The 21,895-nt window shown below is 47.7% G+C and overlaps 1 long non-coding RNA gene and 1 other non-coding gene across 3 annotated transcripts; both read left to right on the top strand.

Annotated features, from left to right (window-relative positions):
- Positions 1–10,902: 10,902 nt before the first annotated feature.
- On the top strand, positions 10,903–21,039 carry LOC114050371. 2 transcript variants are annotated; one of them, XR_003569989.1, is made up of 5 exons: positions 10,903–11,006; positions 15,093–15,142; positions 16,409–16,602; positions 17,971–18,126; positions 20,093–21,039. It is a non-coding gene; the product is annotated as an uncharacterized LOC114050371 (long non-coding RNA). The 2 variants fall into 2 exon arrangements; XR_003569988.1 differs by lacking the exons at positions 17,971–18,126; positions 20,093–21,039 and having other exon boundaries at positions 16,409–17,199.
- LOC114050719 lies at positions 15,196–15,272 on the top strand. Its single transcript, XR_003570066.1, has one exon. It is a non-coding gene; the product is annotated as a small nucleolar RNA SNORD93 (small nucleolar RNA).
- Positions 21,040–21,895: the final 856 nt, after the last annotated feature.

Genomic DNA, 21,895 nt, shown 5'->3' with positions numbered 1-21,895 from the left:
GCAGAGTCCAGAGAAAATGGAGCATGCTGCCCACTGACACCCTGATCTCTGGCAGATGCTGCTGCCCAAGCTGGCCCCTCTGGCCTGGTCACACACTCTGGCCTGGTCACACGCTCTGGCCTGGTCACACGCTCTGGCCTGGTCACACGCTCTGGCCTGGTCACACGCTCTGGCCTGGTCACACACTCTGGGCCTGGTCACACACGCCCTGCCTTCCTCACCCCGACTGCTGTGAACTGTAAGGCACTACAAACACGTGGGCAGTGGTTATTATTATTTTTAGTGCTTATTTGACTGTCTCTTTCTCTGGGGAAAGACCAAGCTTCCCTTCTCCCCAGAGACCTTGTCCTCCTTCATGAGCCATCGGCACCTTCTGGAGGTGGAGATTTAGAGGAAGGGGCCAATCCTTCATCTTGCTTCCCCGTGTGTGTGATGGAAAAGTTGAGTGAGCAAGCCTGAGGTCCCTTCCAGCTCTTAGGAGGACTGTTTCCAAGAATCAGACCGAGGGGAAAGGACAAGCAGAGTGGGGCTTATTCACTCCACTCTCCAAACCCTGAATCCACCCGCAGAAAAAACGATCTCACTTCCTACTTCCCTAGAAGGTTCGTTCACCAAATATGAAGCGGCTTCAGTGAGCTCTGGGCGAGGAGCTGGGGGAGAGAGGGTGGTGACTGAGGCGCCGTGCTAGGGCCCACAGCTGCCTGCTGCTGATGTCCTCTACTCCAAGACGGCGTTTTCTCCTCCCTCCCATCTCAGAGAAAGAGAGTCTGTCCTCCCCCCCACCACTAGACCATAAGCTCTCCGAAGGTGAGGACTTGCATTTTCCATCTTTCTAGCTCTGCCTTGTACATAGGTACTTCATAAGCCCTGTGGTTGGTATCTTTTTCAATAGAATTGAAGGAATGTGCCATGCCCCTTCGCCCCCTCTCCCGGAGTGGGTGCTACTTGGCGCCTAGTTACCCTGTCCCCATAGGCCTCGGGGCAGGGATTGGAGGAAGGATGCCCCTTATTTTGAAAGGTCACTTCCAGACTGTCCCCAGCCAGCAACTCAGCTAATCCTCTGCCCATGGGGTCCTGGTTACCATTAGAAGTTATCTCCTTGGCATGAAGTCATTCTCCTTCCTTTCCCCAGGAATTCTGGCTCCCAGTTTCACTCTCCAGCCCACGCCCTGCCCTCCTACTGGAGGGGTGGAGGTAGGGCTGCTCAGTCAGAGGAAAGGGAGACAGTCCTGTACAATGCTAGCCCGGAAGCCTGTTCCACTGGTCCCACCCCATGATGGCTTAGCTTCAGCGAGACCAGGCCACACATCCCCACCAGCAGGCAAAGAACTGAGATGGGAAGGGCCAGACTTGATGAGCTGGAGTTTGTACCAGGCCCTTTATTCTGCTCCTGTGCTTGGGGGGCCAGGGGGGAGGCCAATCACAAGTGAATCAAGCCCCAGAGCCCAGAGCTCCTGGGTCTATGGTTGATGACTAGTCCTGGGGAAAGTGTCCACTGACCATCCTGTGGGAACTGTGTGAGGCATTCATTTACTTGCCTGCTCAAGAGAGACCACTGAGACCACTTCTGTCCTAGAATTTTTCAGTCCAGATGGGTCTTGGGCCCAGGAGGAGTCCTAGTGTCTAAGACAGGGGTGGGTTGGGCAGCTAGGTGGCACAGTGGATGGAGCTCTGACCCTGGAGTCAGAAGGACCTGAGTTCAAATCCGACCTCAGATACTTACTAGCTGTGTGACCCTGAGTAAGTCACTTAACCCTTTTTGCCTCAGTTTCTTCATCTGTCAAATGAGCTGGGGAAGGAAATGGCAAACCTATCCCAGTATCTTTGCCAAGAAAACCCCAAATGGGATCACAAAGAATTGGACGTGACTAAAAAACGACTGAACGTCACTTTGCAGCCACTTGGTGGATGCTCGTGGTTTATTGTTATACATTTTCCCTTAGTATTAAGTGCTAGTAATTTACCTACTGATTTCATGCTAAAAGTAAACACACTACACATGATCCTTCCAGTGTTTCTAGAAGCAGACACACGTCAAGGTCAACGGACTGGCATTCACTGATACACACCATAACCAAGAGAAGGTAGAGTGGTGAATGAGTGAGTGGAGGTCCAGAGCTAAGCTTGATCTGTAGTCAACAGCCCCACTAGCCCCAGACAACTAGAGGCTGTCCTCTACAAAAAATCATCTGTGAGGGACAGAGCGGGTTGGGCTCTCTTTTCACCAGCACTTCTGTTCCAAGTGGCTCTATCTAAACCATCAGTGAGCAAAGGATTTCCCGGGGCGTCTGGCTGCCACGGAAGGATTACATATACTGCATATTTAATGTTTGATGAAAAACAATATTGGACTTCACTCCAAACACCTCAACTTGGTGCTTGGTGACCATTTACGTGTAAATGAAGGCATTTCAGTATGAACGCTTTCCAGTCCCTATCGGAATTTTCTGCCCAAGCTCACTTAATTTTCCCAATGGGACTGAATGTATATTCCGGTGTTCTACCTTTATTTTTTTTTCACTCTGCATTATTTCACAGAGGCCCTTCTGTATTTCTATGTATTCCTTACACTTGTCAGTATTGATTGTCTCCCCTTACGTTAACGCAACACAATTTAAACATTCCCCTAGTGTTGGACACATGTTAACACTATGTTCATCTAAATTCTTTATTTTGTACCCTTTATTAAAGGGAAGGAAAGGGAAAGGAATAAACATTTACATAGCTCCTACCATGTGACAGGCCCTGGGCTAAGCACATGACAAATATCATCTCATTGGATCCTTATGATAATCCTGCAAGGCAGAAGCTATTAAACATTATCCCCATTTCACAGCTGAGGAAACTGAGGCAAACAGAGGTGAAGTGACTTGCCCAGAGTCACACAGCTCAGACGTATCTGAGGCTGGATTTGAACTTAGTGTTTTCCTGACTCCAGAGCCATCACTGGATCCCACAGCTGCCTATAGATGACTAGTAAGCAAAGGACCAGAAAAATGTGGTTCCAATGCCTCCCACACACGTCTTCCCTGGATCCCTATTTAGTGGTGTTTCCTACACCTTTAGTGAGTGTCAAGAGAAGGATTGTGCATTGGGTGACGTCCGCCTTGTGTAATACCATAGCTAAAGACATTTGCCACTGTAGCAACACAATCCCCTTTATACGAGAAGCCACGTAGACTAGTCCTCTTTGGCTTTCCAGGAAAAACATTTCTTTCTGCAAATGAATTTTTATGCTTCCTTTGGTGGGACAATGATTCCTATGTAAGTCAACGTGTTTCCCTTTCTGCCTGCCCTGCCAGGAATGTCGAGGCCCAACGGCTGGGATGAGCGCCCTCCACGTCCCTGGCAGCGTCTGCCCTCACTGCTCTTCTCCCATCACCTCCCTTCTGTTCTTATCCTTAAATGCTCCATTCTGCAGCATTTTGGCTTTTGTAAACCACCTTAAATGCTTTGGGAAATAGGTATGAGGGAGGATACACCTTGATGACCCTCATTAATTCTGGAGGTGATTCGATGCTTAAAAAACAAAACAAAACAAACCCAAGAGTTGAGGCAGGAAGCCCCCAGTTAAGAGGGAGGCCCCTGGCGGAGTTTAAGCAAAGACAGAGCCAGGGTGGTAACGAGAGGAAAGAAAAGAGGAGATACTCTAGGGAACATGACATGGGAAGAACTGCCAGTATCTGCTGGGAGAAAGCTCTGAGACACTAAGCCAGGCGCCTCCAAGGACAGGGACAGGTCCCATGCACAAGGATAGGAAAGTCAGCTCGGAGGAAAATGACCTATGATAACCTCAATGTAGAGAACTCTGGGTGTGGAAATGCCCTCCACTGACTCACAACTCCTCAGTAACTAACTTACTTCTTAGATACCTTGGGCACTAAGAGATTAAGTGATTTGTCCCAGGATAACTCCGCTAGTGTTTATCAGAAATAGGGCTGAACCCAGGTCTTCCAGTCTCTGAGAAGGGCCCTCTGTCCACAATGCCACTCTTTCACCATGCTACCACCTCCCTCTCCTTTTCTCACTCTTCCTCTCCTTTCTCTTCTCCTCTCCTCCTCCTCCTCTCCTTTTTCTCTCTTCTCCTCTTCTCTTTCTCTTCCTCTCATCTCTCTTCCTTTTTCTCTTCCTCTCTTCTCTCTCCCTCTCCTTTAATCTGTCCTCTTTTTTTCTCTTCTCCTCTCCTCTTTCTCTCCCTCTCTTCTTTCTCTCCCTTTCTCTTCCTCTCTCTTTCTCTTCCTCTCCTCTCCTTTATCCCCACCCCCTTCACCAATACCTTGTTCGTTTCCAAGTTCAGCCATGTACTGTAGACTCCACCCCTCCCTGGTAACAGAGAAAAACAGTTGTGCCTGAGGTACCCAGAGCAACCCAGGCTGGCCACGTGGACGAGCTTCTACCCCCACAGCCCGCTACCTCATTACGGAGAGAATGAAATGTGCATTGTATCCTTTATTCTGCAGAATCAACACTTGATGACAGTCAATCTAAGCTTAACTGCCATTATTAGTTGACAGAGGCAGAGTTGACCGTGTGGTACAGTAGATAGAGGCTAAAAGCCAGGAAGACCTGGGGTCAAGTCCTTCCCCAGACTTATACTGGCTGTGTGACCCTGGTCAAGTCAGTCTCCCCGTACTCTAGGTAACTCTAAGGTTGTCAAAGGTGTCAGGGGAGATGCCAACTTGCATTAGTAGCAAGAGTTCCTGCCAACTTGCGTTGGTACAAGGTATTTGTTCCCCTAAGAGCTCCCAGGTCCCATCCCTAGCCTTCTGGAGCCATCTTGTACATGGCTTGCCTGGTTCTCCCAGTGCCCCTTCCCCTACATCCAATTAGTGGGATGCTCTTAGGGACACCTGGTTAAAGCCAAGTCCTAATAGATTGCATGTCCAGACCTCTCCCAGAGTCCTTCTAATCAGCCTTAGCATGTTCTCATTTCATAGTCAAATCCTCCATTGAATAGCATGCCAATCAAGAAATAACTGATTTGATAATGAATGACTTCATAGGCTGAGGGTCTAATCCCTCAAGCAAATGAGCATGAACAGCATTTTGAAATGGATTAGCTTCTGGCCGAGATGACTGGTGAGTTTGATGGCAGGACCTCCATTTGGAAATGTCCAGCAGGCAGCTGGGGATGAGGGGCTAGAGCTGAGTGAGACAGACTTGGAAGTGAGCTCCATGATTTCGAAGCCAGGAGAGCAGATGAGATTTCTGCAGATTTCCCAAGGACAAAGCGTAGCAAAACACCAATGACTGAAACTTAAGAGGGTGCCCACATTCCTGGGACCGGAGAAGGAGCCAATAAAGGAGACAGATGGGTCAGGCAGGAAGGAAGAGAAGCAACCTCCTGTGGTGTGACAAAAGCCAACAAAGGAAAGAGTTTGGGGACACAGGGGCTGGGGTATTGGGGGGAAGGAGCTGCTGGCTATGGGTCAGCTGAGCCACAAGAGCACTGATGGTCTCAGATGAAAGTTGATGCATAGAATATGGCCAACACTGGCCAGAATGCTGAGAGGTGGGATGCGGGGTATGCAGTCAATAAATCTTTGTCAGTCGATAGATTCTTTGAGAGGAAATGGGCCAACATAAATGACTTTTTATATGTTTGAAGTATGTTTCAGTTGTGGATTTCAGGAATAGATGTGCCATTATATGCCATGACAAGGTTTCCAAGAACCTGGAGCAGCTGTTGGGCTATATATACCAAGTGGGCTGGAAAAGGGAGAGGACGGAATGTTACAGGCACTATTCCATAGTGTTAGCCTAGCATTTTATGGTACATATGAGTCACGGCTGCGTTGTATGGAGACTAAGCCAAAGTCCAAGGCCTTAAAGCTTGCCATCAGTCAAACACGCTGCCTTTCTTCATTCTACAGGCAGGCATTTGGGAAGGTAATCTCTCCAATAGAACAGTCTGACCTCTACTTTCTAACAAGCTGGTTTTTAATATTTGAACCCCCTCCCCAATCTATTGGATTGACAACTTTGTCCCTTAATACCCAGCAAGACACACTTGCTCAGAAAAAAAGAGACCACTCCCTGGTCCTTGTCCAAGGCGGAATGTTCCCAATGCTGCCAGTAACAGCAAGTGTGGGTTACTTTGGTGTTTGTCCCTATGTGGACATTCCAGAATTGACTGCATAAATGGTTTATCCTTCGGAAACATTTCTGGTATCTTCCCCAACTTGAAATAAACACAAATATTTGTGTTTAAAAGCTCACTTTCTTCACCTTCTGTTTCAAAGTTGTCACAATAAATTCCTTTTAGGGGTACACACCAGGAATAACTCTTTAAGAAGAATCCTTGCATGTCCCTAGTTCCCAGGCTCACTCCTTCCACTCAATCATCAAGCACTTATTAACCACCCACTGTGTACCAGATATTGTACTAGGTGCTGGGAATACAAAGGTTAAAATCACATTGTCTTTGCTCTCACTTTGTGTTAACTTATTAGAAGTGTTTACAGTGTGGTATATTGGGTTCATTTCATTTTCTACTTTTGGGAAACATACAATAAAATATTTTCTTGCCTTGTAAAAAACAAAACAAAACAAAACACAACTCACCTTCTTGAATATAACAGTTTGGAAAAGTATACCTTCACTGCTCCACAGGCTATGCTCCTGACTCTCTGGGCTTCTCACCCTGAAAGATGCCTCCCCTTCTCTGGTCTACTCAAGACCTACTAGTTAGTGTCTGTGGCCTATGCTCTCAATCCCTTTCTCAGCCAAAAAACCCGTCACCGCTGTGGTCTGTCCTCTGATTGGTGAGTGCCTCCTGAAAAGGAGGTGCCCAGGCCAGAGCCGGGCTCCCTCTTCACGCTTCTCCCAGCTCCACTCCTGGCTCCCTAGATGTCTCTTCCCCACCGTGCCGGCAGATCTCCTTCTCCACCCCTTTCCAGGTCCCTTTTGGGTATTATCTTTCTCTGTTAGAATGTAAGCTCCTTGAGGGCAGGGATTGTCTTTCATTTTACTCCAGTTTTTATTCCCAGAACTTAGTACAGTGCCTGTGCTAAGACTCAGACACAGAGCTCGTGCTTAATAAACGTTTGTTGACTTGGAAAAGTGGGTTTTATTTCCCCCTCTCACCACTGCCAGTCCAGGAACATTTCAAACATATTTCTTTTCCATGACTTTCAGATTTTGAGCTGGTTTCTTCAGGTTTACAGACAGGTTTCCTATGTTTAAAAAAAAAAAGATAGATGTATATATGTATGTTTGTATATGTATTTATATACAATCTATGTGTGCCTGTGTGTATATCCATACATATATACATAATTTTCTCCACCCCCCAATTTTTAAACATTTTTATTTAAAGTTTTGAGTTTCAAATTCTATTCTTCCTCCCTCTCTCCCCTCCCTGAGAGAGTAAGCAATCAGATATAGGTTATATATGTGCAATTATATAAAACAATTAAATATTAGTCATTTCATACAAGAAGACTTGAATAAAAGAAAAAAAAGGAAGTGAAGATAGCATGCTTCAGTCTGTATTCAATCAATATCAGTTCTTTCTCTGGGGGCAGATATTATGCTTCATCACTAGTCCTTTGGGACTGTCTTGGATCATTGTACTGCTGAGAATAGCTAAGTCATTCACAGTTCGTCATCGAACATGTACTGTGTACAATGTTCTCCTGATTCTGTTCACTTTTATTATGCATCAGTTCATGAAAGTCTCTCCAGGTTCTTCTGAAATCATCCTGCTTGTCATTTCTTGTAACACAATAATATTCCATTACAATCATATACCAACAGCTTGTTTAGCCATTCCCCAACTGATGGGGGGTTTCCAATTCTTTGCCACCACAAAAGGAACTGCTATAAATATTTTTGTAGAAATAGGTCCTTTTCCCTTTTTTAGATGTCTTTGGGATATAGACCTAGCAGTGGTATTGCTGGATCAAAGGGTATGCACAGTTTTACAGCCCTTTGGGCATAGTTGCAAATTGTTCTCCAGAATGGTTGGATCAGTTCACAACTCCACCAACAGTGCTTTAGTGTCCCAGTTTTCCCACATACCCTCCAACATCCAACATTTTCCTTTTTTGTCATGTTAGCTACTCTGATAGGTGTGAGGTGATACTTCATAGTTGTTTTAATTTGCATTTCTCTGATCAATAGTGATTTAGAGCATTTTTTCATATGACTATAGACAGCTTTGATTTCTTTGTCTGAAAAGTGCCTGTTCGTATCCTTTTACCATTTATCAATTGGGGAATGACTTGCAATTTTATCAGTTTGACTCAGTTCTCTATACATTTGAGAAATGAGGCCTTTATCAGAGATATTTGTTGCAAAAATTTTCCTTCAGCTTTCTGCTTTCCTTATAATTTTGACTGCATTGGTTTTGTTTGTTCAAAAACTTTTAAATTTAATATAATCAAAATTATCTATTTTACATTTTGTAATGCTCTCTATATCTTCTTTGGTCCTAAGTTCTTCTTTTATCCATAAATCTGACAAATAAATGATTCCATGCTCTCTTAATTTGCTTATGGTATCACCCTTTATGTGTAAATATTTTTTCTATATATATTTTTTCATACATTTCATACATTTTCTATTACATTCTACATACATTTCTACATACATTTTTTCTACATTTTCTAATATTTTCTACAACTGAACCAAGGATACATAGAATATGCAGAAAATGAGTGCCATATAAAAGAATTAGGCAGTGGAAAGCTGTACTATTTGGAGTCAGAGGCCCTAGGTTCAAATCTTGGCTCTCCCACTTGCATTGGACAAAACTCTGGACCTCTGGGAGCCTCAGTTTCTTCTTCTTCCAATGGGATTAGATAAGATGATCCTCTCGACCCCTTCTGCTCCAAGCTCTGATCTAGGGGAAGGTCAGTGTATTTCTGGAGCCAAAAGGGAGGAAATATCGCCTTCCTGGGACTGCCTGGGTAGTCTAGGACTACCTGAAGATATTGTGAGGCCGGCAGGTACTGCAAGGCTGAGATTATTTCTATCAGAGGGGATACCCCGGTAGAAAGGAAGTCTCTTGAGGGCAAAGGACTTTTGCTTATTGTCTTTCTCTCCCAGCACCAAGCCCAGGACTTGACACAATGATCTTGTACTGAATTGGATTCTGATGAACAAGGAAAGCCATACTTGACCAAGCAATGCTTCCCTGGCTTTTCCCAAGAAGGCAGGCTGCCCAATGGGCCTCTACACCTGGAAAACAGCCCATGACCCAAGTGCCAATAGCAGCCACAGCAAAGGGATCCTTTTCATCATCCATATAGTCGGTTATCCTTCTAGCTACCCAACCACTTTCTGTGGTTAACATTAACATTTGCACCAAACAGTAAACGGCAAATAAGTCTGCATCTGACTGCAGTTTCCCTAATGCATGGGTTCCCCACCCAGCTTTACATACGAACAAGCTGTGTGACCTTGGGCTCAAGTCACTTAACCTATGTTTGCCTCAGTTTCCTCAACTGTAAAATGGGAATCATAATAGCACCTACCTCCCACAGTTGCTATGAGGATCAGATGAGACAGTATTTGTAAAGCACTTAGGATAGTGCTGGGCACATAGTAAGTAGTATATAAATGCTAGTGATGATGACGTGTTGTGATGACTCCCTTTGGCAATCTGGTGAAGCCCATAGAGCCCCTCTCAGAATTATGTTTTTAAGTGTATAAAATAAAATACATAGGATTACAAAGAAAACCAATTATATTGAAATATGAGGATCAAAAAAATGTATTTTTAAAAACCTTGATCGAAAAGAAATTCCTAGAACTTTGGGCATCACATGGTGGTGACTAATCTGGCATCTGGAAAGACGTGATTGGGGGGAAAAGCCTGCCAGCTTCTTCTACTAAGATAAGCCTCCCCAGCGTCCCACCTGCTTTCTGATGCCTTAAACCCCGTTTTAATTTCCCAGGTGTTAGTTTTCCTTCCTTCTTCAAAGTATAGGATCAGAAATTTAGGGAAAGGGTCTCAGGAGTAATCTAGCCCAAATCTCCCTTATTTTACAGATGAGGAAACTGAGCCCCAGAGAAGTGACAGCCGGTCACACAGCAGCAGAAGCAGGCTCTTTTACTTAATTTAATTCGCATTTGTTATTTACAGAGCCTTACACATAACAGACCCTTGCTAAAATGCTGGTTGCATTTAACTGAATTGTTTGAATTGATATTGCTCTGGGAGAACCTCGTTTTTGATTGCACGTTCAGACAGAAGGGTGAGAATGTGGCCGCACCAGAAACCTGGCTACCCATTCCCATCCTGGTAGTAAAGACTGACGTCAGCCCCTTTCCTGGAAGAAGTTTTGAGAAAAGTGGGTGCGAAATCGCCTAGAAACGCGGAGCTCGCTCCCACAGCTTCACACACTTTACCACTTGGCCTCAGGCCAGTCCTGATTCAAGCCTCAGAAGTAGCTCTGGAGCTGGGGGTCCTGGCACAGCTCCTTAAGGGATGGGCTACCCTGGATAAATAATTTCCCTCTCTGTCACCGGACGGGTGTGGGCCGGCTGCTCTCCGTGGTCCTTTCGGGCTCCAAATGCTAGGATCGGAGCTCCCCAGAGCCACGGGGCTCCTTTGGTGGAGACGGGGGCCACACCCATGCCAGGCCTCGGTCAGCCCTGGCCTGCCCAGCTTAGCCAACGAGAGCCTCTAGAAGGGTGGCGGCCGGGCGGATCAGCGGTGTCATTGAAGGCCAGGGACAGCAGGGGGCAAGCGAGAGTCAGTTTCGCGAGCTCAGCCCGGGACTGGGGCGGGCCGGAGCTTTGGAAAGTCAGCCCAAAGTCCCGGGGGCCAGGGCGGGGACCCTTGGGAGGCGGAGCTGGGGGGGGGGGTCTGCTTGGCCCCGCCCGGGCGCCTCTGCAGCCTCTGGGCCAGATGCGCGCAGCTGGCTCCACTGGGCACCCAGGCGCACCTGGGCGCATGGCCACTACATCTCCAAGGCACCGGACGCTTTTGAGGGGCAGGCCCTGGGGCGGGCGGGGGGCGTCCAAGGGGCCCCCCTTCCCCGCGCGGGGTCTCACTGGTAAGTAATTGGGCTCAGCCCTCCTGTCCCAGGCCCCTCCGACCTCCCTCCTGCCATCCCTGCACTCCTAGTGAACTGCTTCCCCTCCAACGACCTTAAATGGGCTTCACCCCCCGAGGAGCCAGAGCGGGCACGGGGGCGAGGTACAGAGTTGGGGGGAAGGTGGTCAGCTTCACGGCCCTGCCTGCACTAGGCCCAAGGAGCCTAACCAGGGAGAAGCACACGCACGTGGGGCCGGGGGCTGGCATCTCCTCAGCCCCTTTCCCAAAGAGGAAGGGCACGTGGTGCTCTGAGCCCCTCTGCCTCCTTCCCCAAAATGGAGGCCACGTGGTACCCTGTGCCTCTGATCCCCTTTACCAAGTAAGGAGGCCACATGGGGCTGCGGGTCCCTTACCCCCTTTTTCAAAGAGGAGGCCACATGGTGACCAGAGCCCCACATCCTCTTTCCCAAGGAGGGAGGTCACAGGTAATGTCCTGACCCCTAACTCCCTTCCCCAGGAGGGAAGCCAGGTGGTGCTTTGAGCCCCTTTTTCTTTCCTACCCCAGAGAGCCCACATGGTAACTGAGGCCCCACGTGGTGGGTGCTCAGGCTCATGTCTAAAAAAACAGCGTGCCAGAGGGAAGCCCTTTCCTCCAAACCCACATGGTGCTTGAACTCAAAGGTCCTCGTGCTCCCCTGTATCCCCCCCCCCCCCCCCCCCCACGGCCCTGCCCCCCAAGGTCCCCCCCCCCCCCCCGCCCCCCCCCCCCCCCCGACCTTATGGCCAAGGCCACGATGGTTCCAGCACCCCTTTCTCTCCCACCCCAGCCTTATGGTGCCTTCACAGCCCAGTCCAGTGGGCCTTGGGTCCTGGAGCACAGGGCTCCCCATCTCCTCATACCTCTTGGGGAGGAAAGAGGACATTATATCCTGGCCTTACAGAGTCTAAACCACAACCAAACCTGCCTGTTTCCCATTTCCAGATGGGACTTGAATATCACTACACTGTGTCTCCTCCTACCCCCACCCCCATTTTAAAGGCAGCTTAATTACCCCTTTCTGAGTCATGATTTTTCTAGGCCTTTGTCTGTTCTCCCTAAGCAGATACCAGCAGAAGGCAAAGCTCAGGGACCTAGTATCTCTCCTAGAAAAGTCATGTCTTTCTTTCTGGCTGGACAGCTGATCTCTGAAAACAGCTGCATTGTCCTCCAAGGACATGAAAGCTAGAAGAGGCCCAGTGATTTCACTGGGGTAGTTAACTCCCAGATGCTCCCAGCAGTGCTTTCCACCCCTGCAGCTCAGTCTTAGCCAAGACTGCCTGTGCCTGGAGCATGGGGAATTGAAGTGCCTTTCTTCTCTAGACCTCAGTTTCCTTATCTGTCAAATTAGAGGGTTGTGCTTAGGTGATCTCTGAGATCTCTTCTAGCTCTAAATGTTGTGATCTTAGCAAGGGATAGACAGGATAAATAGATCGTGGAATGGGAGAACGAACTCTGCACGAAGAGTCAGGCGCCCTCAGTCTGGATCCCAACTCTCCCACAATTTTGTAACTTTGGGTAATTCACACCTGGTCTCTGGGCTTCTGCACTACCTTAAGCTGCCCCTTGAGAACCCCAGAAGCACCCCAAACCTCCGTCTGGAGAAGAGAGTTTTAGCTCAGCTAAGGTTTGTCACTGCCCAGGGCCCTTGATTCCCTTCCTCTGTAAAATGAGGGAGTGGGAGGAAATGCCCTCCAAGGCCACTCTGCCCCTAAATTCTATGATCCTGAAATCCATTTTGCCAAATCTCTCGAGCCATTTTCCTGTTCGTGAAGTCCAGTCTTGGATAATAGAGATAATTACACCTCCACTTTGGGGCCGGGAGGGTAAAAGACCCGTTGATTGGAGCAGCATTCAGCTTAAAGGGCCCTTACAAACAACAGGCAGCTGATTTCTCCTACACAGTCACTTACAGCCTGTTTGCTATTGTGAAGTTTGGTCAAGAGGGGGTCTGGGAGGGACTCCCCCCTGCTAGAGCTCTTAAGCACAAACTCTTTAAGCAGGGAGGGAGAGAAAGACAGAGGTGTGCGTTAGGAACTCCAGCAAAGGGAAATCATGAAGCAGTCATTTTCTGGTCAGCATGGTGGCCAGTCCTGCTGGGATTCTGGACAGAGTGGGCTTGGAAAGTTGTGCCCTGGAAACTAACTGTTGGCAAGGTTCGAAATGGGCCATCGCAGCACACTTTGACTTGGATTGTGCCCCTACACGTGCCCTTGGACCACAGAATACTGCCTCGGAGGGTTCCTTTGACATCCAAGGGATCTTAACCTGAGCTCCACAGACTGGATGGATTTTAAGGGATCCATGAACTTGGATGGGAAAAAAAATCTTTATTTTCACTAGCCTCTAACTGAATCGAGCATTCCTTTCAATTATGAACTTAAAAAGAAAACATTTTGAGAAGGGGTCCCTAATCATCACCAGATTGCCCAAATGATGGGGGGTAGGGGTGTCTATGGGGTCTAAAAAGGCCTGCTGTAGCCCAACTCCTTCATTTTACAGAAATGACCTTAAGAAAATTGATTTCAGAATTGGAAGTGCCCAGGGGAGGTGAATTCTGGGAGGACAGGGTTAGCCCATTGTAGGTTTAGCCCAGTGCCAGGATTAGCCCAGTGTGGTTAGAGCAGAGAGACCACAGACTTTGAATCTGGGGCTCTCTTTCTGGGTTTGAAAAAATGAAAAACAAAAACAGAACGCTCCAAACCCTCACTTTCTCTTGCTTCAATGCTACAACCAAAAGAGTCTCCATCTAATCAGTGCTACTCTCATGGAAAAGGTAAGCCCTTTGACTGGATACTTTTCTTTTGTAATAGTAGAGTGTACAGCCTACAGGGGATTGCAGTCAGGGCAGATTTGCAAAGGGAAAGCAAGAGGAATGTGAGTCTGGCCAGGCCAGGACCTGGTCTATGCCATGGGAGGGCAGGCCCCCAGCTAGCTCTTATCTCTTAGCTAAATGAACCTGCCCAGAGCCTCAAAAGACATCGGTATTTCAGAATTCCTAGGTCCTCTTGGAGGAGGGAGGGAGGAAGCCTCCTCTGCTAAGGGTACAAAGGTCAGAATGGAATGGCCTCTGCCCTGAAGGAGCTCCCCTTCTACTGGACAGATAAACCCCCCAGACTGACAAGAAAATATCCTGACTTTTTCTTGGGGATAGAGAAGGGCTGCTGGGAGAGAGGAGGTGGAGATAAGAGGCTTAGGGTTTGAATTCTAGCTCAGCCCTTCTGACCTCCAAGACCTTGGGGCAAAGAACTGACAAAATCATTCCATCAGAAGCTCTTTCAGGGCAGGAGCTGTCTTTTGTTTCTTTACTAAACACCCACCATAAGCCAGGCACTGGGCTAAATTCTGGAGGTACAAATACAAGGAGCTTATATTATTTTTAAAAATTGATTTGTATTCTGACCTTAACAAACACCAAATAGAATGAGCAGTTTTGTCTGTGTAATAGAACAGAAAATGATGACTGTTGTGAAGCTGCAGGTCTCTGTTACGTACAGCTGAATTTTCTTTTAAATGCATCAGAAGTTTAGCCTGTAGCTTTCAAAGTTGAAGGAACTTAGTGTCTCGTGGGAGAGATGTCCATCCAGAAGGGTGGTGGCCAGTCACAGAGAGGGATATTTTGGTTTGGGAAATTCCAGGGCCTAAGACTGGTGTCCCCGGGATATGTGGTAGACAAATCCTTTACAGGAATGGTAATCTGGGTTTATGTGCTTGGTAGTATGAGCATAGCAGGAATATCACTGGAGAGCAGTGTGGTAGGGTTGGGGTGGCCTTAATGACATGGACAGCAGAGTGGGAGGGTTGGGATGGTCTGGACATAGTGAACTCTCTTTACCCATTAGAAGCCCAGGTTGGAGCTTGAGTATGGGGGCATAGGCCCTTGTGGGGAGTTTGTGTTATTGTCTGGGCTGCCTCTGTTAAGACCATGTGCAACCAGCAGGTTTTCACGGTATTGGCAGCCCAGGAAAAGCTGGGCTAATTTTGGGCATTGAATATCTCCCGCCTGCCTCCCTGCATTCACAGCTGAACAAAAGCATAATTCTGTTATTTTCTTCTTTTTGTCCCAAGGTCCATGAGGAAAACAAGGCAGGCTTATGGTGAATTTCCAGTTGTTTCAGGTACGGGTCAGTGGGGTATCATTTAACCTGGGCTGTAAGGGAAATGGAATACTTGGCCAAGGATGAAAATCACAGTCTGATTGGGCATAGTTCACATGCTCTGATGGGTTAAAGGATTTACCTGAGGCCAAACGAACATTCTCTTGGATATTTAAGATGTCAGGAAAATGAGACCATCTGCTTGACCAGGAGATCAGTTTATCACAAAAAAGCCTAAAACTGAACAGCAATGGCCCTCGTTAAAAAACAAAACTAAAGACTGATTGGGAGTCATTTCCTACCCTTAGCAGATGCTCTGCAAACGTGAGTTTTCCAGGTAAAGGACCTAGCATTTTAGTTTCAATGCTTGGCAGTTGGTTTTTTATTTTTTCAACCCTTTCAGAAATAGAGACCATTCTCCTGACTTCTAAGTAGAGTATGAGGAGAATGACTCCCTCTTCTCGAAGACTGATTCTTGTGATCAGTTCCTGGGCTGTGGCCGAGGTGATTGTACATTCTCAAGGCTTGTTGAAATTTGTAGAACTTGCAGCTAAGGGAGCCTCAGGCCTCTCCAGCTGATCTGGTTTTATGCTTTAAGTACAAAAAATCCTGTCCATTATGAGATCTATTTGGGTCCAGTGCTAAAGGTGAGTGAATTGTGCTTCCCTTTCCTGGGGTCTAAGTCCCTGGAAAGCACCACATGCCACCTCATAAGCAGTTTTCCTCAGCCTTTGCTGGCTGCTGTTGAATCCCTGACTCCTTGGGTATAAGGGGGCAGCCCGAAGGCTGGCCTGGGTCATCAGGTAACCAAGTGGTGACGCTCAAGTTAAACTGGGGGCTAAAAAGGGACAGAGTAGAAGCAAGGGCCAGAGTTTTATCACCGCAGCTGGTGCTGAGCTCCACTTTGGGGCATCCCAGCTCATGGCCTTTCCAGAACGTCGTCATTGCCAGAAACTAGACGGCCAAGACAAGCGAGCCCCATCCAGGAAGATCTGGAGTAACAAAGAAAAACAAAGCCCGCCTCAGCCTTAAGTTTGCAGGATGTCCGTATGCTCGAGCTTGGATGCGTGGATAGGATGATCAGTTCAGGAATGAAATCCCATAGAAGTCATTGAATGTCACGGAGTCACTTATCAGAAACAAACCAGCCAAGCACTGACCAAAAGCGCATTCTGCCTGCACGGTATGATTGGGGAGAGCCTGTCTCTTCACTAAGTGAGAGTCTTATAGCTCGTCATTGGGCCCTGCAGGCCCACCAGATAATAAATGATGTTTTTCCTTTGCCAGTTCTGGTCCTCAGATGAGACAGAAGCAAAGAAAGCACATCGTCATTGAACAAGGTACTAACGTGAAGGGGTGGTACCTGCAGAAGTCCTGCTGGGAGCCCTGGGATTAGAGGAAGTTGAGATGAGTCGAAGGTCCCCCAGGCCTCCGCCACCCTCCCACCCCTTGAGGCTGAGTGACATGTCTAAGGTCTCCAGGTAACTGTGGCAAATCTGGGGTTGGGACCTCTGTCATTCCACTGTAGTGCCGTCCCATGCACACCGCGCTGTTCTTAGCTGATAGGGAGCCTTTCCAGGGAGGGGTTGAGGTGCAGTTCCATTTGGGAAAGAATGTGGCTCATCTAGACCAAAGCATCCTTAAAAAACCTAACACAGTGGAGCCAAGCCTAGTGATAGAGCCTCTTCCAGGCTCTGGTTCCATACCCCAGCTTCCTTCAGAACTGAGCTAGAAGAGGCCTCAGAGACGTCTTTACAGATGAGCAAATGAAGGGTGCTTCCTTGGCTGAGGTCACCCTGGATGGGGCTCCAATATTCTTCCTACTCTGAAAGAGGCTTCAGCTGCCAACACAGCCCACGGGCACTTTTTTTCTTTAATAAAGCCATTTATTTACTTTTAATTTTCAACATTCATTTCCATAACATTTTGAGTTCCAAATTTTCTCCCCATCTTTCCCCTCCCCCACCCCCAAATGGGGTGTAAATTGATGTAGGCTCAACATATCCATTCATATTAAACCTATTTTCACATTAGTCGTGTAGTAAAGAAAAATTAGAACCAACGGGAGAAACCACAAGAAAGAAGAAACAAAACCAAAAAAAGAGCAAATAGTCTGCTTCGATCTGCATTCAGACTCCACAGTTCTTTCTCTGGATGTGGACAGCATTTCCCATCATGAGCCTTTTGGAGTTGTCTTAGATCCTTGTGTTGCTGAGAGGAATTAAGTCTATCACAGTTAGTCATCCCATAATGTGACTGTTACTGTGTCCCACGGGCGCTTCGGAGAGGCAGGTCAGTCCTGCCTCGGGTAGCAGGTTTGTGGCCAGATGAGCTCCCAGTTCTGGGACAGCTCCCGGTTCCAATGAAATCCTATGGGGCAGATCTTGTCCATTTCATTTCCCTTCAAGCTTTGGGCACATGTAGGATTCTAGGACTGAATGAGGATCTCTGCTCTGCCTAGTATCTGGAGAGCAGAGAAAGGTAAAGAAAAGGTGTGATCTACTCCCAGGAGAGTATAAGATCCTTGCTCGATTGGCACATTGTAGGCACTTAATAAATGCTTGATCCACAGTTTGTAGCCTGGCATCTTGGCAAAGGCACTGAATTTAGTCAGAACACCTGAGTTCGGCCCTTGCCTGGACATGACCTTGGCCAAGTCAATCAGAGCCTCTCTGGCTTCCTTCACAGCTCCTGGGGAGGCCTTTCCTGACCACCCCCCAACCCCAACCAAATTACTTTGCATTTACTTTGTATGTACGTTGTCTCTTAACGTTTGTCTGTATCCATTTTCTTTCCCTTGCTACACTGTAAACTCCTTGGAACTGTTATCTCCTTTGGCCTGACCGAAGAAGGTGTTGAATAAACTCGTGCTGATTGACTGACTTCTTAACCGGAGTCCTTGCTTCCTCATTCCTAAGGGGGGTGCCTTTGGGAGATGGGAAGAAAACACAATTCAAGGACTTGTTTCTAACCTTGTGTTCACCTTTTAAAGACTGATATTCATGGTAAGTGTCACATGTGGATGGAAATTCCCGAAATTCCCCATGTGTCTGAATCCTTCACTTGACACGTCTCCTAATGTTGGGCATTTTCACCGGCATCACAGCTCAGTGAAGTAAGGGCAGCTCTGACCATGACTGAGATGCAATAGCGGAGCAAATGTTAAGGCGTAGACCAAGAAGAATAGAATCAAATGTGAAATCCCTGGAGGCAGGCACTGTTTCGTTTTTGCGTGGCACATAGTAAGTGGCTAGGGCTGGCCTCCTTGCCGTTCCTCACACACGACACTCTTCTCCATTCTGAGAAGCACCCGTGCCTGGGATGTGCGCCCTCCTCATCTCTCCCTCCTGACTCCTCAGGCTTCCTTCAGAGCCCAGCCAAACTCCCACCTTCTCCAAGAATCCTTTCCCAATCCTGAATACCAGCACCCTCCCTCAGTTTACCCCCAATTTATCTTGTATATGTTTGTTTGTACACAGTTGTTGGCATGTCTCCCACATTAGACCAAGCTCCACGAGGGCAAAAACCGTGTTTTACCTTCCTTTGTATCTCCAGTGCTTATCACAGTGTCTGGCTTATTGAATGAATGAGTAAGAGAAGAATATTAGGCAGGAAGCGGCTACAGAGTTGTCAGAGGGCCTTTGGCTGGTATAGGACTAGGGTTATGCCTTCAGAACTGTGAGCGATTAGCCTTCTTCCATTGCATGGGTTCTGGTAACCCCTTCACTCCCAATTATACCATAGAGCCTCTTGACATGAGCCTCTTTAGGTACTCAGAGATTGGTATCTGTTAATGAACTACAGGCTGAGGTGAATGAAATCCTTGGGAAACACTTGGGGTTTAGTGATTCCCATAAGCAAATTTAAGGGGTAGCAACTTAAGACTGACGTGGGACAGTGGTGGGCTGAGAAATAGATGAGAAGGAGCTGGAGGCCCGGGACAGCAAATGGGCTATGGAGTGGTGACTGATGCTTTCCCAGGAATGGTCCATGACACGCATGATTCGGAGGCTAATGTGATTTTTCTCCCTCTTTATACTGAGCCAAATAGGCCAAGATGCACACTTGTAGCCAAAAGCCCAGCTGTCTCCTCAAATGGTACCTGGTTTAACAAGTCACCAGATTCTTTTGTTCGGGCCTTTCAGACAATGGTCCCTTCTTCCTCGGCTCTGGCTTCCTTACAAATGGGGTGTGTTCCAAAAGTCAGCGTGTTAGGTCAGTTGTTTGGAACTTGACAAACACTTTCCCATAGACACAATGGCCTGCGTGGTTCTCAAGCAGGCCAGTAAATGCCTGTGTTACCCATAACACAAGCATAGTGGCCGTGCCCAGGGACCCTAACCATCCAGTAGAAAAAAAATGCATGCCATGTTCCACTTTGGATGCCAAGAACAACACGTCTCTGTCAACGTCATAAGGCTGTGGGCCCCTTACCCTCTTGTCATCACCCGTTCGGGAGCTCTCCCAGCTCCAAAATGGCAGCTGGTTTCTGAGACTGGGCAAGAGACCGCAATGGGAGTGATGGGAGCTATGGGGAGAAAGTTACAAAGGACAACCCCGTGAGGTAAGAGGAGACGGAGCTTTGTGGGATGGGACCTGGGAATACTCACACTTTTCCCTCAGACTTTCCAGATCCGTAGTTTCCTTTAAGGCTCAGCTCAGCGGCCCCATCCACTAAAAACCTTTCCTAGACATCCCTGGCTACAGCTGAAAACATTCTCTCCCTCCCTCTGGGGCTTATGAAGCTCAAACTGGAAGGGATCTTGGGGGCCATCAAATCTTATCCCCTTAATTGACAGGTGAGGAAAATGAGGCCCAAGGACTTGCCCAAGGTGACAAGGCAGTCAACATCAGAGTCAGGATTGGAGAGCAAGATGGCTGATTCCAAATTCAGGGCTTTTTTCAGTGTGCCTCATAGCCATGTGCAAATACTGGTCCTTACACAATCTAATTAAGGATATTTTTTCCCAGGCAACTAGAACCGATGTGAAACCGGACCAATGGTTTTCTCAGAGTTGACAATGGACCCAGAGTTCTTCCTGTTACTGGAGAGAAGGGGGCATGCTGGGGGCAGGCTGAATACCAGCTTCTGTTACCCACAAACCCACCAGATGCCGTCTTTGAAAGGTTGCTGCCTACCTCAGGCCCTACAAAGTCTCAATATGATGGGCTCTTTGTAAGCAAGCAAGGAGTCTGTAATGTCCAAAGGAGCCCCAAATGTAGAGTGTGAGGACTCCTGGGTTCACACCCTGCCTTCCTCTGATTTCTCGGCCTGTGACTTCCCTGTTCAGGCCTTATTTTCCCCACTTCTAACATGAGGGTTTGCTTTAGATGACAGTTTCAGGTCAAGCATTCCATGGTCCTTGGAACCTTTGCCTAATGTTGGAGTTCTAAGGGCCGTAGATTTAGAGCTGGAAGGTCAACTAGGCCAATGCGCTCATTCCACAGCTGGGGAAACTGAGGCCCAGAGGAGTGAAGCAACTTGCCCCTTCTCCAAGTCTCTGCCCATTTTGTGGGTTCTGCTCCTTGACCTTGCCTCACTCTGCCTTGTATTAAGTTTACTTGCGTACATGGCATATCTCTTCCCAAACCTTGGCCCTTTGTGGGGAAATACAAGCCGACTCGGGATGGCAGCTCCCCGTTTCTCTTTATTTTTTTGATCCTCCACCACTGGGGGATCATCAAATCATCAAAAGGCAGATGATTACTGTTTGTTGCTTTTGGGCCCCACACCCTGGTGCTCCCCCTCGCTCCCTTTTCTGCTGCTCCTTTCAGCCCTGGATCTCCGAACAACCAAACAGATCATGCGGTCTGGAGGCTAGGATTTCAAACAGGTACTTAGCCTCTTTCAGAGATTTTATAGCCGGCCATGTGGGGCAGCAGACCAGGGAATAAAGAAGCCCCTTGCTATCTATGCCTCTTCTCCTTCATTTTTTCCTCCCTTCCGCCTTCTAAGGAAAGACAAAATCTCTCTCTCTCTCTTTCTCTCTCTCTTTCTCTTTCTCTGTCTGTCTGTCTGTCTGTCTCTCTCACACACACACACACACACACACACACACACACACACACACACACTCCTCCAGATGTGTGAGGTCTTTAGGTCCACAAAGTATGCTTTTGTGGGTCTTTAGGCACACAAAAAACTGAAGCAAAATTTGGTGGCCACCCAGAGTCAGGCTATCTGAGCCCTTCATCCTGTGTGAGAAGAGAGACCTTGGAAGAAGGAAGAGGCTCTGTTTCCTCCTTCCTTTTTCCCCTTCCCATGGCCAACTCTGCTGGAAGGAGGGGTAGTATGAGACAATGGGATGCCAGGCAAAGGGGGAAAGCTCAGTGCCTATGTCCAACAAGCCACCTGGTGAGGGCAGCTGTTCTGACATCTGCAGGATGGCATCATCTCCACACACATATTCCACTGTGCCACACCCTAGGGCCTGCCAACAAATTATGCTCGGCTCCCACTCCCACCCCCTACACCAGTTGTTATTTTTTTTATTCCCTCCTCAGGCCAGAGCTATCCCCTACAAGGGTAACATTGGGAGGGGCAGAGATATGGTATGGTATACACCCTGCCCAAGTCATTTCCTTGGAATCCTCTTCAGTCTGACCCAACAGTGTAACAATGCACGCAAATGAACTGAAAATTGGGCAGACAAAGTGGGATTTGGTCCAGATGTGTGATTTTATCAAGGTAGGGAACTCCAAGTTTGAAAAGCTTCTCCACTAATGAAAATCAGCACCTGCACCCTATCGTCTTCGAGGGTTGCCTAGGACACT

The sequence above is a fragment of the Vombatus ursinus genome, unplaced genomic scaffold (assembly GCF_900497805.2).
Source record: "Vombatus ursinus unplaced genomic scaffold, bare-nosed wombat genome assembly UNPS02014799.1, whole genome shotgun sequence".
Lineage (NCBI taxonomy): Eukaryota > Metazoa > Chordata > Mammalia > Diprotodontia > Vombatidae > Vombatus > Vombatus ursinus.
The sequence above is the reverse complement of the archived record's forward strand: the minus strand, read 5'-3'. Positions and strand labels throughout refer to the sequence as shown.